At 39.4% G+C, this 16,163-nt stretch overlaps 1 protein-coding gene across 1 annotated transcript in view; it reads right to left on the bottom strand.

The window, feature by feature from the left end:
- Positions 1-16,163, bottom strand: part of GADL1 (glutamate decarboxylase like 1) — a 187,735-nt gene that overhangs the window by 146,728 nt on the left and 24,844 nt on the right. The window lies entirely within an intron of this gene.

Below are 16,163 nucleotides of genomic sequence, written 5' to 3'. Positions count from 1 at the left end.
TCTAAATAATGTAATTGTATCTGACAATTACACTGTTACATTGGCAGTTTTAATTTACAGACTGAAGGCATGTAATTACTATGTGATATCTGACTTATTAATTACATGGCTGAAACCACTATGATTAGTTGACAAACATAAGTGGGGTTCGAAGCTGTTAGTGACAGCTGGGGTTGAGATCCACCAAACTTGCAAAGTGGCAGCTGATTGCTCCCAGGGTTTGTTATTATGCAGATTGCTGGCAGAAAGTAGGTTCACATTTTTTAATTATGGTAAAAAAAATAGCTGGGATCACACCCTATACCTACAATATACCAAGTACAAATTCTGTTGTTATATACACTATAGCATCTATATCCATGTAATACATTGCATACTACATTCTACGTTATGTGCCCCCACCATGCTAATAAAAAACCTGTGTGAGGTGGATGCTTCAAAAATTGAATGTAACCACCCTCTCAAAACACCAGCCCCCTAGTCTCAGCTCCACCAGTTTAATACAAAATGTTATGAACCTATATAAAGAGGTCTTTGAGATAAGGTACTTAAAGAACTGAGTGAGCTGAATGGGGATTGGCACCCTTCTTTTTTCAAAAACTTGTATGTCTGTGACAAATCATGTATATTTAAATTTGGTGTTTGTGCCCAGTGAGGGACAACAACTTTTGAAATCATGGACAAGATTTAACAACCCCCACACCAGAATACAACCAGCTCTATCAGACCAAGCTAAATAAACAAAACTTCTAGCAGGATCATAAACCTTGCTTTGGATCAGAACCTGTGCTGGGTCATGGCTAGTTGACAGTGGATACACTGTCTTCCAAGGCTGGTGTTTCCACTGCCTGCCAGCCACAACCCAGCACAGGCTCTCCCTCTGCTTTAGACACTGGCTTTGGTTGCTAGGACTGCTGGCTTCCTAGAAACCAATGACATCAGGCAGGCAGAGCCAGCTCCTTAGCTACAAGTGATCTGTGCGGCTGTTACACCACCCAGATCCCTTGTACTAGTCCGCTATTGTGTTGACCCCCTCGCTGTAGATTTTGGGTCCCCACTCCTCTTGGGGGCCCAGGGCCACAGCATATAGTGTCAGGATGAAGAGTAGGAGCAGACTGGGGAACGTCCATTCCTCAATCTGCTTTGTGAATACTGAAGCATAAAGCGCTGCTCTCATCACTTCAGAAGCTCAGCTGAAGTGTGGGGTATACAGTACAACAAGCACATTCCTGTGCTTGGTGATATGTATTGCGGGGCAGGAAAGACATCAGAGGTCTAATAGACCCCTGATGTCTCTATAAAGAGAAGCTGCCAGCTCCAAATGCTGTCACATAGTGGCTTGTTAGCCCCTTTGTGATAGCAAAAGTTATGTGAAAAAAATAAAAAAGTAAAACATAACAAAATAAATACACATTAAAAGGTGATAAAAAAATCATGAAAAAAGGTGATAAGTAAAAAAGGAAAAACAACCCTGGCGTTTAAGGCATGAATGTGTATGTAAATGTGTGATGCATCAGAATTGGCACATTAGCACTGTGCCTGGGAAGACACACCAGCAGCTTTCCTAGTCCTTCAATTTCAATTCACTACCCCTGTTCTAGGGGGTCCACAAAAAATTGCTGGAATTGGCAGTGGACAGTTCTCCATTTTCCATCAAAACCATGTTGGCTTGGTAAGGATCATTTATGAGCACTGATGATCTTAATACATCAAATTGGACCATGGTACCATGGATTGGACTCTGCTGGAAACAAAGTGCTGGCAAACTTGATAAGTACTTTTCACTTTATACCCCATTTATTTTGTAATTGTCTGTTTTTTGTAATATATTTTCTTTGAATGTTTTCTTTTTTGCACCATTTTTCTTTTCCTTTCATTAAAACAATATTTACCAAATTTTAAGCTGATTCTCTGATTGCTTTCATCAGAAATGAAAGAATTCATGCCTCTTTTAAGAAACCTAGTATAGTTTAAACTGTTTCATCCCTATCTGGCATGGCAGTGGATGCTGCAGAGATTGCTTAAAGGAGAACTATGGGGTCAGTACTTTTCCCCATAGTTCTCGGGTAACACAAGAACACATAGGGGTCTATTCACAAAGCTGCCGAGGGCAGCCGAGTGAATGACCGATCAGAAGTGAAGTGAGCCGAACACTGTTCGGCTATTCACTTCAGGCTGGTACGGCTGATTTCAGCCGTACATCGGCTGAAATCAGCCGTACATCGGCTGAAATCAGCCGTACATCGGCTGAAATCAGCCGTACATCGGCTGAAATCAGCCGTACATCGGCTGAAATCAGCCGTACATCGGCTGAAATCAGCCGTACATCGGCTGAAATCAGCCGTACATCGGCTGAAATCAGCCGTACATCGGCTGAAATCAGCCGTACATCGGCTGAAATCAGCCGTACATCGGCTGAAATCAGCCGTACATCGGCTGAAATCAGCCGTACATCGGCTGAAATCAGCCGTACATCGGCTGAAATCAGCCGTACATCGGCTGAAATCAGCCGTACATCGGCTGAAATCAGCCGTACATCGGCTGAAATCAGCCGTACATCGGCTGAAATCAGCCGTACATCGGCTGAAATCAGCCGTACATCGGCTGAAATCAGCCGTACATCGGCTGAAATCAGCCGTACATCGGCTGAAATCAGCCGTACATCGGCTGAAATCAGCCGTACATCGGCTGAAATCAGCCGTACATCGGCTGAAATCAGCCGTACATCGGCTGAAATCAGCCGTACATCGGCTGAAATCAGCCGTACATCGGCTGAAATCAGCCGTACATCGGCTGAAATCAGCCGTACATCGGCTGAAATCAGCCGTACATCGGCTGAAATCAGCCGTACATCGGCTGAAATCAGCCGTACATCGGCTGAAATCAGCCGTACATCGGCTGAAATCAGCCGTACATCGGCTGAAATCAGCCGTACATCGGCTGAAATCAGCCGTACATCGGCTGAAATCAGCCGTACATCGGCTGAAATCAGCCGTACATCGGCTGAAATCAGCCGTACATCGGCTGAAATCAGCCGTACATCGGCTGAAATCAGCCGTACATCGGCTGAAATCAGCCGTACATCGGCTGAAATCAGCCGTACATCGGCTGAAATCAGCCGTACATCGGCTGAAATCAGCCGTACATCGGCTGAAATCAGCCGTACATCGGCTGAAATCAGCCGTACATCGGCTGAAATCAGCCGTACATCGGCTGAAATCAGCCGTACCAGCCTGAAGTGAATAGCCGAACAGTGTTCGGCTCACTTCACTTCTGATCGGTCATTCACTCGGCTGCCCTCGGCAGCTTTGTGAATAGACCCCATAGTTTTCAGGTAACACAAACTGGCATCCTCCCGTCACCCAAAGCTCAGTATGCTGCGAGCCACCGCTCGTGGTTTACCGAGACGCCGCAGCCGGGTTCGCCCTAAAATGCCTACCAGACCTAAATGTTCTGGTATGAATTGGGGGGACCCCACACTGTTTTGTTTTTATTATTATTATTTCTGTGAAGAGTTAAAAGAGAACTATGGGGTAAGTGTTTTTCCCCATAGTTCATAGGACATATGCTAGCATCTTCCTGTGACCCAAAGCGCAGTATATTGCGAGCCACAGCTCGCAGTATACTGAGACCGCTGCAGCCGAAACGGACCCGACAATACTGTCTGGATCCACCCAGCTGTGTGAGTGACAGCTGGCTCTGCCTATCTAGAGGAAGAGCCAGCTGTACCCGCCCTCTTCCCCATCCGTTCCGCCAGTCAGCACTGGGGGATCGGACAGGGGAGGGGGGAATCCCTGCAGGGAGCCGTGAGTGACAGTCACGGCTCTCTGCAGGCACAGGATCAAGAATTGAGCGAGTGACGGTATGTGTTCGCTCACTTCCCGATCTATTGAGCTGACGTGTGACAGTTTTTCACTCGCCTCATAGTTCTCCTTTAAGGCCTCATTCACACAGCATAGAATGGGGCCGTACAGATCTGTGCGTTGTACACGGCCGTATCAGGCCATTCCCAGAAGGACAGGTGCTGCGTGTGATTGTACGCAGCAGCCTGTTCTTCCCTATAGGCGGACGTGGCCGTACGCAGTCATACGCTCACCTGAGCTGCACATCCGTGTGGGTGCGGGTGTCCATACTCGGACGCAGACATGTATATACTGTATATATGGATTTGTATGACAGATACTGTGAAAGGTGCAGGTTTTCATTAGCACATGTGGTGGCAGCTATTGTTTGTGTGTGTGTAATGGGTTAACTGCAAAGTTAACCAACCACAGTAGTTATCATTCGCAGCCTGTTGGCACTTAGATTTTTTTTCCTGTGAGCTAGAAAATTCTGTGCAGGTTGAAGCTGAGTGCTGTCATCACATTTTGAGGCAATGGTGAGCTTTTAAATGACTGTCATCAAAGTCTTTTTTATATTCTCTCATGTGAAACTCCTCCTGATGTAGCAGTTGGACCATGGGATTATGTGAGATTCCCATATGCCAGCTACATGTTGCCATTATCAACTAGTTAATTGCATCAATTAAAAACATGTTGCTTACAAGGAATATTCTGTAAATGCAATGTTTATCTGGAAGCCACAATGTTAATACACTGGAAAACCTAACCAACCTTTTTCCTACAAAGAAGAAACCTGATATGAGAAGAGTGAATCAAGGAGAACATTTGGAGTAATTAAGGTCCTCTGTGCATGAAGTGGAGGGGGTGTCCTCTTTTTTGAATTTGACTTAGATTGGGTGAACAGATAAGTACATTTACTATTTTACTGATGCTGGGGTGGCAACCCATTAAGTGGTTTGGAAGAGCATAATTATTATTTTGAACACATATTAGGTTTTTTCTTTGGGAGACTTATTTTTTAAGTTTTCTAGCGATAGTACAGTCTTCTGACAGTGTCTTTTTTTCTTATTAAGGGCAGATTAATCCATATCTCTTTATTTCCTGGAACTCTGGCACATGTGATTAGGACATGCGACCATACACTTCATCTCAGGGGAGGAAAATGCTTTTCACTGAGATCTTGTGAGATTATAGATGAGATTTCCCAGAAATGCACTGCTGATGTAATCTTCCCACGGTGCATTGATTGGGCACGAATACATCATTTGTGCCAAAGTGGACCAGGAAGTAGATGAACTCTATTTGTAAGTAAATGAAAAACATATTTATTTAACTAATGACTGTAATATGATTTTAAATCAGCACACAAAGAGCTTCCTTTCTTCCTTTGTAGCCCCCATTTTTTTAAGCTTAATTGTATTTAAAAAAAATATTTTTTATGTCTTCTGAGGAGAAAATATTTTTAATGTCTAATCATATATTCTCCTGGCCATCTTTAGTTTTAGTAGGTCTGGTCAAGAGTCAATTTTAATGTTCACTGCAATGTGAATGTTAGTGAATAAAGTGCAGCTGTGTTCACTTTGAAAACCGAATCATGTACAAGGGCATTTTTTTTAAAGCTGTTTTTCTAGCATATGTCTGGGTGTTCAAAGATATGGCAGTTTCACATTTTGCACTAAAATTCACTTTTCAAAGTAAACATAACATGTTCCAAAGCAAACTATCCTTTTACTAGGTGAAAAACCTCTACTCCATTTGTAAATTAATTAGTTAATCTGTTACCCTATATAATCAACTTGCAACTATTTTTGTGCCCACCTGGTGCACTTATTCACCACCATTTTCATAAATGTCTGAAAACCTAGAGAAAATAATACTTTAATATGTCATAAACAGCTCTTGCTCGAGTTTCTTACTTGTACCTGCTCACAAATCATTACCATACAACTTTATAAAAAGCCTTGCCTTTAGATAATTTTGTGTTTTTAATAATTGTTTTCATGGCTCATCTTCCTTCCAATCAAATAGTACTGGTGTCCTTTTAACCACAACATTATTATTATTACCAAATCACCACATGACTTAAGGCGGATTTCCCCTCTCATGTTTACTCCCCCTCCCCTCTTAATATTTACAGACAGTTTTCTTATTTTTAATCAAAGAAAATACAATTTTTTCTTTAAAAGTGGTGTGGCCCCTACTAATTACTTGCCTAGACAAGGGTGACATAGTAATCAATTGCCCACAGCTTCCTTAGATATCCATGTCACATACCCCAGAAGGCTGTGTTTAAGTATGTAAGTATTATGCTATTTCAATCCTGGGTGTGTTTTAAGTTTTTGGAACCTAGCAGAGAGACCTGCCTAATATCTGCACACGTTGAAGATCTAATGGCACATCAGGGGGTTCTCTGTGAAAATCAGGAAGAGACAGCTGGCTTCCAATGACAGGAAACTTAAGATGGTGGCACAGAAGCAGAAGAACACAAGGAGAACTTTGGTACAAGACAACACTGGAATCTATGGACTGTTAAGTGTGTTGTTTTTTCATAACATACAGAGATGCTTATTAGAGAGGCTGATTTTAGCATTGTATACATAGGGGGAAGAGCCTCTTAAAAGTCAGCAACATGTTAAATTAAATGAGTAAAGAAAAAAATAGAAGTTCTAGCATAAAGTTTTCTTTAGTAAGGGATTATGTGGCTGTGGGCTGTAATTTATTTGCATCACATTGATTAACAGAAACACAGGCCCAAGCCTTTCATTGCCCAAATAAAAACAGAAGCCACAAAGTATTTTTTCTCACTTTGGTTTGAAAGCAGAAACATTGCTTTTATTAAGCAAAAAGACAATTATATGCTGATAAAGTTAATTTTAAAGTCACTCTCATACCAATCATATAATGTGTAGGCCGCATTTGATATTGAGGTTGACACAGCTAATACCTGATATAAAACAGATAGGATGAGAGATGAGGTTATACATAACCTATATGCACACATGGCTGAAGTTCACATACCTAACTGCACTTGAGAGGAATGATAGGAATGGAATTAAAACACCCAAAATCTTTTGCAGTTCAAGCTACTAAATGACCTCGCCGCTATGCGATCCGGGCTGGCTGGCTGGATCAGGCAGACGCGCCCTCCAATCAGGCAGTGTAGAGGGCCGCCCGCAGTGGCCTCGGAAGAGCGAGCGGCCGCCCGATGACAGCCAGGTGATCGTGTCAGGGAGAGGGAGCCATGGCTTCGTTTAGCGGGGGTCGTGACGGCGCCCCCCCTCAGTCCTGCGCCCGGGGCAAGTGACCCCCCCGCACCCCCGGTTGTTACGCCACTGCAGCATATATATGTTAACATCTAAAACATGGTGCTTATGTTTATGGCTGCTTGACCAAGTTCTTTTATAATGTTCAATGGTGGATTCCCCTCCGCATCCTTTTCACACTGTAGTGATATGTTCCTGAGTACTCAAGCTTGTACGAACACAGAGGTAGTGGGTTTTGTGGGATTGATTATGGCTTGACTCATTGTGCAACTTTAACCTTCAACCCTCAATTCCTATGTGCTATGGGGGGTCCCTATGTTCTGTCATAGACAGGATCTGTTACCTTTTGATACTGTGTTGTAACTTTGTTTTGTAACCTCTTAAACCCTAAAATGCCCAAATGTATAGATAGAAAGATGAGACTTTGAAACATTCAGGTATAATGAGCCATAAATAAATTAGCCAGTTGTTCTAAAAGACAAAATGCTATGTAATTTCTAGAACTGCTTAGTTCATTTATCAAACTTGCTCTATTAATGCCAAAAATGTTCCCTGCATATAAACATCACAAGGAAGAGAAAAAATTGTATTGTTAGCATATATATAATAGGATATACTCCTGTGTGTTTTCATACAGTTAGAGGAAGAATAACTGCAACTTCCCGAAAAAGCAAATACTTGAAAGTAATTAATCACCCTCCACCCCTTTGTCTTTCAATTATTTAATATTTGAGTTGGCTGAAAAGAGAATATAAATCCAATTCTTTTCTGCACAATTTGCAAACATGTGTTAGTGCAGCGAAGCTTAAAAGCGACAATCATTCTCTGAAATTGTTCCTATCACACATCATTAACCCTTTCATCGCCTGTGTAACCAGATCATGTTCTTCCGACAGTAAATATATTTTTTTCTCCATGCTCAGGTTCAGTTCAACTGACAAGATAAAACATACAATTTTTTTTTTAATATGTATATGTGAGATGGAATTACGATAGGGAGATTCTGTCTGTGTTATAGCTTAAAAGACGTTGTGACAAGAGCAGTTTCATTTATTTTATATTTAACAACCTATGAAATGTTAAATTGTGCAGTCAAATATAGATTGAGGAGAGCTGAGTCACACTGTGGAACTTCAATTTTGTAATGCAGGATTAGGAACGCCGACATATTATCAAACAGAAATGATCTAAACCTGGGATTAAGGATTACCAGCAGCCAGGTGAGTTCACATTCTTAATTTTGTAGCAGTAATACCTCAAAGGGCACTAAGAAGATCACTTGTAGGTGTTGTGCTACATTATAATGTTATTTAAACAAGAAAACAATAACTAGGTTATGGGCTGTAATGAGAAAATCCAGCAGTGAAATCCTATTAGATATACAAACAATAATTACATTTTATACCCAATATTAAGAAAAAGCTCAATTTATGGAGTGGATATTACTCCTTTACACAGTTGATATCTGAGTGGAAATACTGATTAATGAATAGTCAATATGAAAAATCTAGAAAAGATCACACCTGTCTCATATGCTCATGTGGCGCTCTGCACAGTGGTAGACAACAGCTGAATAAAAAAAAAATCTGCTGCATCAGTGGCATTGATTTACTAAAATATTAGACTTATTAATGTATATGAGACTCTGCAGATGTTCCCTTAGCTTGGTGAAGAAGTTTAACGTTTCTTAAGCTAAACACTCACTTTGCAGAGTGAACAGTCCTTAATACGTTAGTAAATCAACCTCATCAAGCCGTAAGATCAACCGTGATCTTACGGCTGGCCCAGGCCACTGTCAGAGAGATCAGCATCCCTGGTTAACTGCTAACCAGGGACACTGATCTCCAAACAGCAAACTCTCCCTGGCGCCCCGGGAGTCTCCTGCTCCCGGCCGCCAAGGAGAGAAACAGTGCTGTGTCTTTTTTTTTTCGTTTTTTTTTACAGCAGCAGAGCCGCCGGACAATAGAAAACTATTGGGCGGAGCTAGCTGTCACTGCCAGCTCCGCACAATCGTTTTCTATTTACTTTTTTTTACTTTATTCACTCTTTTTCTGTTCTGCTCGGTCCCTCAGCGGCATTCGGCTATTCACTCACTGCTGTTCAGCATTTTTAAGAATAGCCCGAACAGCAGTGAGAAGCCTGCCGGAGGTTCGGCTCAGCCGATCCAAATGTTGGATCGGCTGAGTCTAACTCCTTCTGCACTTTGGGTCGGCCGAACATGCTGATCATGTTCGGCCGACCCGAAGCCACTCGAAGCAAGCCGATGTATGGCTAATTTCAGCCGATGTACGTACCTGCCTGAAGTGAATAGCCGAACAGTGTTCGGCTCACTTCACTTCAGATCTTTCATTCACTCGGCTGCCCTCGGCAGCTTGGTGAATAGACCCATTAGTCTCACTAGAATTTATGGTCTATTACTGAAACTTTTATATACATGATATTCTCACTCTTGGGTTTTTCAATCAACAGTCCCTCAATCCAGATGTGTGATACATCTGTGTTTTAATGTTATGAAGTGCAATAACAATCTCCATGCATCTTTTCAACACACTATGCCCTTCCGGTAAAGACTGTAAATACTTTATCTCTTTAGTGGTAAATTTTGGTAAATATCCAGGTTCTTTTCAGTTTCCAAGTGATTGGTTGAGGTAGAAAATAAGTGGTAATATAAAACCATAGGGAAATGATTTCCCTCAAAGGGAAGCATGAGAAATCTGATGTCAAAGGATATAGATACAGTTGAAATTACTAGCCAATACAAACTAAAAAATATATTAAAACATATAAGAGGGTGTCAGGTCATGTTTAAAAAAAAAGACATATGGTCAAAGACCAAGACCAAGGTACAAGCTTTGGCAAATTATGTTTGTGGCAACATTGTGCCGCATAGTGGGTTAAAGTAAATGTAAACCCCAACTGAATGACATTTACTTTGGTAAAGCACTCTGTACCATAAATAATTCCATACAAATCAATTCCATCAATTCAGGCATTTCTGAGAGCAGAATCCAGTGTTTGGAAAGGGCAAGGAGTGTGCAGACATTAGCAAAAAGATGCCCTTTGTCACACCCACATGACTGCTCTCTCAGAGCTTTGCTGATGTGATACATCCTAAGAGATGCAGTTGTGTTTTTGGTTGCAAGCATAGAATTGGAAAATGCATTTTTATTCATAAATAATTTACACCACAATTTGAATATTTTTAATTAGAGATTTCACCATGAATTAACATCTTCTACTGATGATGAATATTGTTATTTTGTATGTTTCCACAACTTTCTCAAAGTCCAACTGAACTTGTGTCCCCTTACAGCTGCTGCGGGTAAGGTCCCTTGCTCTCTATGTGGAAGCAGTGGTCTCTCTGCAGAGGTCTGGCACTTAAAACCCTTTAATGCTGCTCACATGTATGTGAATATCTCACAAAACTAATGCAATTAATTAAATGCAGTATAGTGCCTAAAAGTCTCATTCTAAGCTAAGGTAAATAATCTTGTGAATGAATCAGGCTTGCAGCACCAGTCTGTGAGAGGGGCAGAGTGGTGCATATGCATGACACTGAATAATTATGAGCAAGTGATCCTCCACATTAGCAAAAAGATGCCCTTTGTCACACCCACATGCTCCAGTGACTGCTCTCCCAGAGCTTTGCTGATGTGAAACTTAATAAGAGTTGCATTGCATCAAAACAAAGAATTTAAATATCAAGAATAATATTAAAATTAATAGAAATAAATAATATTGACCAATAGCGTGATTCAGACTTCCAAATGTAGCAAGAAAAAGGTGTTATAGGTAGCTGGGCCACGGGCTACACGGGCAGTGAATTAGAACTTTGCATTTTAGCGTGGGAACACACATTTGTGTTCCGGTATCTGGGAGTGTTTAAAACTAAAATCAAAGAAAAAAAATGGGACCTGGTATCCTGCAACAATGCAAATAGTTAATATCAAATACTAATGCCCAGGTTAAGATAAACCCCAAATATTTGTTGTACATTGTTTGTGCTAACTCAGAAGACAGTCATACAATTTAATTAATAAATCATGTTTACGCAAAAAATGATTTGCAGATTAAACAGATCTCTCATGATTTGATCATGCCTACTCCTAAGTAGTAGATGCATGAACATAAGCAGTTCTCATATATGTGATTTTAAACTCTCTATTGTTAATTAAAAAAGGAAATAATTTCTGAAAACTTAAAATTTAAAAGCTCAGTTACAAATGTCCACACTATTTAGTAAAAAAAATAAAAATAAATGTAATTATAATCATTACAGGCATTATTCTCAATAATTTAACAAACCAGGATGCTACTGTTCTTGATTTGCTTCCCCTTGACAGTAATCCTTAGTGACTTTGCCACAACCTGATATTGAGCAGATAGCCTTGTTTTGCTATGTCTGTAGTATTTTGCTTTTGGATAAGAGTCAGTTCTGTATCTTATTTGACCTTTTTTCCGTGCCTGTCAGCCACCATTGCCAACTTTTTCATGAGAGCTGATTATTTCTTGTAGCCTAAGGTACTGTCAAAATCCAACACACACAAAGGCTTTCATCTCAAGTCCCTTGAAGCTGCAATGCTAATCACATGACCATTTATAGTTTGGGGCTTGAGCAGGTAACACTACAGAAACCAAAAAGATGTAATTCAAATCCTTCAGTTAAAGATGAACCACATCAATAGCTACACAAATCAATTAAGTGCAATTTAATTACAATTCAGTCAGGTGACCACAAAAGTCCCTACCCTACTCTTACACTTTTGAGAACTGCAAAATAGATATGTGTACATTTATTAACTATAAGTACATTTATAAACATAATTGTTTAATTTAATGTCAGTAGGTTTGTTTACAATGTGAATACTCAACACCTAAGGACAAATAAAATGCATTTCTCTTACCCGACCTTGTTTTTCATAAAATAAATGCCTAGAAGTATAAAATGTCTAACTGGCAATAAACTATGATAAGTAGGGTTGCACAGATACCAAGTACAGTACTCGCTACAAGTACGAGTACATGTACCGATACTTTTGAGCTCCAAGACTAGACTAGAGAAAGTATGAGTACTGATACATTTTTGTTTATTGTCATGTGACAGTTTTCTAAATCAATACAGACTAATGATTTCAGGACAGTGATGGAGTGCCAGAGCCAGGTCCAAGCTGCAACCACTGCAACCCTGGTAGTTCTCATGAAAATGCCAAATATCTGCACTGGTACTCGAAAAGTATCTGTGCATCCCTAACGATAAGAAAGTTCTTTTAGTACTAAGGTGGAAAATTATTCTGGACAAATAAAAACACAAAAAAACTATTCACAACACAAAAAATGCATGCAAATTAAAAGCAATGTTAAAATAAATAAGATGTCGAAATAACATAATCACCACTGGACCTACATATCTAAATAAGGGTTTTAAAGGATCTATCTGCCACAGAATTGAGAATTTAATTAAACATTGGAATAAGAATGGGTTTGGTTATGCTGAGGTGTGTACAAAGTACTTTACTAGGGTAAGATCCCCTCCATTTCGTATAGCTAATCTCTCTTAAAGTGACACTAAACTCCATTCAAGTACCCTAACTATTGACGAAAATGTAGATTATTTGTGTATCACTCAGCTTTAGATCCTCAAATCGTCTCTGAATTTGTGCTGACACTGTCCTTTCCTTGTGGAGGGTGGCTACTTTTGTTCCGCATGGTTCCTGTGTGTGTGGTAAAGTAGCCACCTGTCTAAGCTCACTCTCGTGATGGACTACAATCTCATATTTAGTTTACTAATTTGTTTTGAATTGTAGTCCATCACAGGAGTGAGCATGGAGCGGTGGCTACTTTACAACACACACATGGACCATGGGGAACAAAAGTAGGCACCCTCCAGAAGGAAGGACAGTGTCAGCAGCAATTCAAAGATGATTTAAGGATCTGCAGATGAGTGATACACAAAAGAGTTACATGTTTGTTAATAGTTAAGGTACTTGAATGCATTTTTAAGGTTTAACTCCTGAGTTTAGTGTCACTTAAATGCTTGTTGCCACTGGATGAATGATCATGTTGCTACATTCTGTGAAAATTATTATGAGAAAATCTATTGCTTTCAGTCTTTTCTCACCACTGCATAATGTTATATTGCATTGGAAAAAAAAGTCCTTCATTCTCAGAGCTGGGCGTATTGACCTACAACTAGCCATATAAGTCAATACAAATAGTCTTTTCAAAATGCAGCACAATACATGTCAACGAAATGCAATACATGTCAATGTTCATTAATGCATGCATTTTGTTTTAAACAAGTACGTATACAGATTAAATATGACATGCCAGCAGATCATATAATTCAGCTGGATAAAAGTGGTCATGTAGCTAAAATGTATATGACAGATCCTAGGAAATAAAAGTTTAATGGGTCCCATGGTAAAGGCAGACAGGTAGAGACAGCAAGATAGCTTGACCACTAATATGCCAATGCTCCAAATGAAAGCATACAGCAAAATCTATCTCACATGGAAGAAAAATGATCAGCACTCCTCAATAATGTTCATTTAAAAAGGAGGTAATAAGGCTGTATTTTACCATGAAAAGGGGATCAATGTGCTAAAGCTACAGGATTGATATCTGAAAATATATAATTTTTTATCTCTTTTTCCTCAATAAAAGCCTTGCTTCTATACAGTATAATATTAAATAATACTGACTATCACCTAGCAGACTTTTAGGTCAAATCTGTTATTAGAGAAAATAATCCAAAATCTGCTCCAACAGACTGCAAATCTATGGGGGTCTGAATGTGTAAAGAATAAGAAACTCTACCCAATCTCCAAAATCTTTTAGAGAGGAAGAAACTGATACTCTAGTATCTTCATACACATTTATATATTTAGATTTAAAAGCCATAGGGTGTTATTCACAAAGCTAGCCGAAGGATCAGACGTAGCTTCGGCTGATCCTTCGGCTAGCTTCGCTTGCGGGAGCCCTTAGGTTCAGTCAAACCGAAGGGCTGCTGTACGGGCTTTTCACTATAGCCCGTACAGCTCCCGAAGGCGGCCGAGCGGCTCAGCCAAACTGAAGGCATATGCTTCGGCTCGACTGAGCCGAAGTGACAGCCAAATCGGGTGATCGAAGTGTTAAACAAACTGTTAAAGACTTAGGGGGTTATTCACAAAGGAGGTGAAGGATCCAGTCGTAGCTTTGGCTGATCCTTTGGCTCTCTTCGGCTGCTGGAACTGAAGGGCTGCTGTACGGGCTATTCACTACAGCTAGTTCTTGTGTAAAACATATGTAAAATGGCCTGCATTTGTCAGTTAACATAAGTAAACTCAGAGACTCGTGTATTTGCCACAACAAAGTTCTTCTCAGAACAGTCTGGATTTTGAATTATATATTTATTTAAGAAAAATGTTTTAAAAATGTTATTTCAAGAGGAGTTTTTTGTTGACTGAGACACAGACACCTGTAGCATGATCAACACTGCCAGAAAAAAATTGTTGTCATCAAAGTTTTAAAGATATACTGTACATGTGAACTAGAAATCTTTACAGCAGCAGTAAGTGAAGCATACATATAATTACAAAATGTTGTATTATTTGTCAGCCTGCATGGGGGATTGAGTGTCTGATTGACTAAGATGCTGAAGCTCATTGATGAAAAAATTAGATCGTTTTGTCATTGTGGCCTGTAAGTCAAAACGTATACCTTTAAGTTGAAAAGCTTTTGTGTGAGTATTTTTTATAAAATATGTATGGCAAGTTCCCTCTGGTGCACTTCTGTGTTGCTATGGCCATTTTAATTTTGTTTTAAAGTAAACATAAAATATTTGAGCTACCATCTTGAAGCAAGGGTCCATTGGCTTTATTAGGTGAGTTTTCATTAGTTGCTTCTATTGAAATGCTAAGGTTATTTAAACAGGAAGGGATGTTGGTAGTAGTTGTGGGTAGGAGTGGCCAAATGGTTTTTGGTAGGATTAACAGAGCGGCAGACAATGTAAGGACAATCGTCATATGCTCTGACCGATAGAAAACTCCATCTTGACCATTGCAGAAGCATGCTTTAACCATCAGGACTGATTTGAAGAAATAATAAAAATTGTGTATATGAATTATAATTTTGTTATATGCTTAAACAAGGGTAAATAGTTCACTTAGGGTTGATTTCTTGTATATGCATCTGTATGGCTGGATTCACAATTGTCTGTGCAGATATTACCTTATATTTAACACTTTGTACACCTTTATAAACCTTTAATTTAGTAAAGACATCCCTTTTTAACTGTGTAAATGACTATACTTCCTTGAAAATTGCTGTAAATACCAAGACAAATATTCACAGAAACAAAAGATGTTCCTTATCTTGTCCTTACCACAGTCTCAGGGGGAAACTGAAAACTCTGGCTGCATTCTTAGTAATATAAAACTAGTAAAAATTCAATAGGAATATGTCAGGGAAAAAAGAACCAACTCTTCGCCAAACTAGAATACTAGCTTTAGGTTTGGCTGATCCTTTCAAAAGGTATGTCTTGGAAACACAACTGTAATTTTTTAGGATAAAAACTATAGTCTGCACTACTATATGTATTGGAATACAAATTATATTTGATACTATGTATATTTTTATACAGAAAGTCACTCATAATCATGTCCATTTGAAGACCATATAAACCGTTCTCATATTAACAATTTTATTGAAAGGCTAGACAACGTATCTAAACCATATCAAGATTTTATTTATTAAGGGTTTTATTTGTAAGAACCAATTGCATATGCTTTTTTTTGTCCTCTAACTGAGTATGTGTCTCTATGCAAGCTATACAAATTTCTTTCCCTGTGGGTATACAACTTCTTCAAGTTATTTTCATGTCTTTGGAATTTTTCCAGCATGACAATTGGCATTTTTTCGTATACGTTTTTATTACATTACACCAGGCAACTTGCCAGACCAATAAAAGTAAAAGAGCTTTACACTAAACGGTTATAGATTTTCTATCATATTGTAAAACTGGGCACAATGCCAAAATATAACTTTCCTATGCAGAGATTTGTATCTCAAGTTTTTAAAG

This window comes from Nanorana parkeri, unplaced genomic scaffold (genome assembly GCF_000935625.1).
Source record: "Nanorana parkeri isolate BGI_ZX_2015 unplaced genomic scaffold, ASM93562v1 scaffold618, whole genome shotgun sequence".
Classification (NCBI taxonomy): domain Eukaryota; kingdom Metazoa; phylum Chordata; class Amphibia; order Anura; family Dicroglossidae; genus Nanorana; species Nanorana parkeri.
The sequence above is the reverse complement of the archived record's forward strand: the minus strand, read 5'-3'. Positions and strand labels throughout refer to the sequence as shown.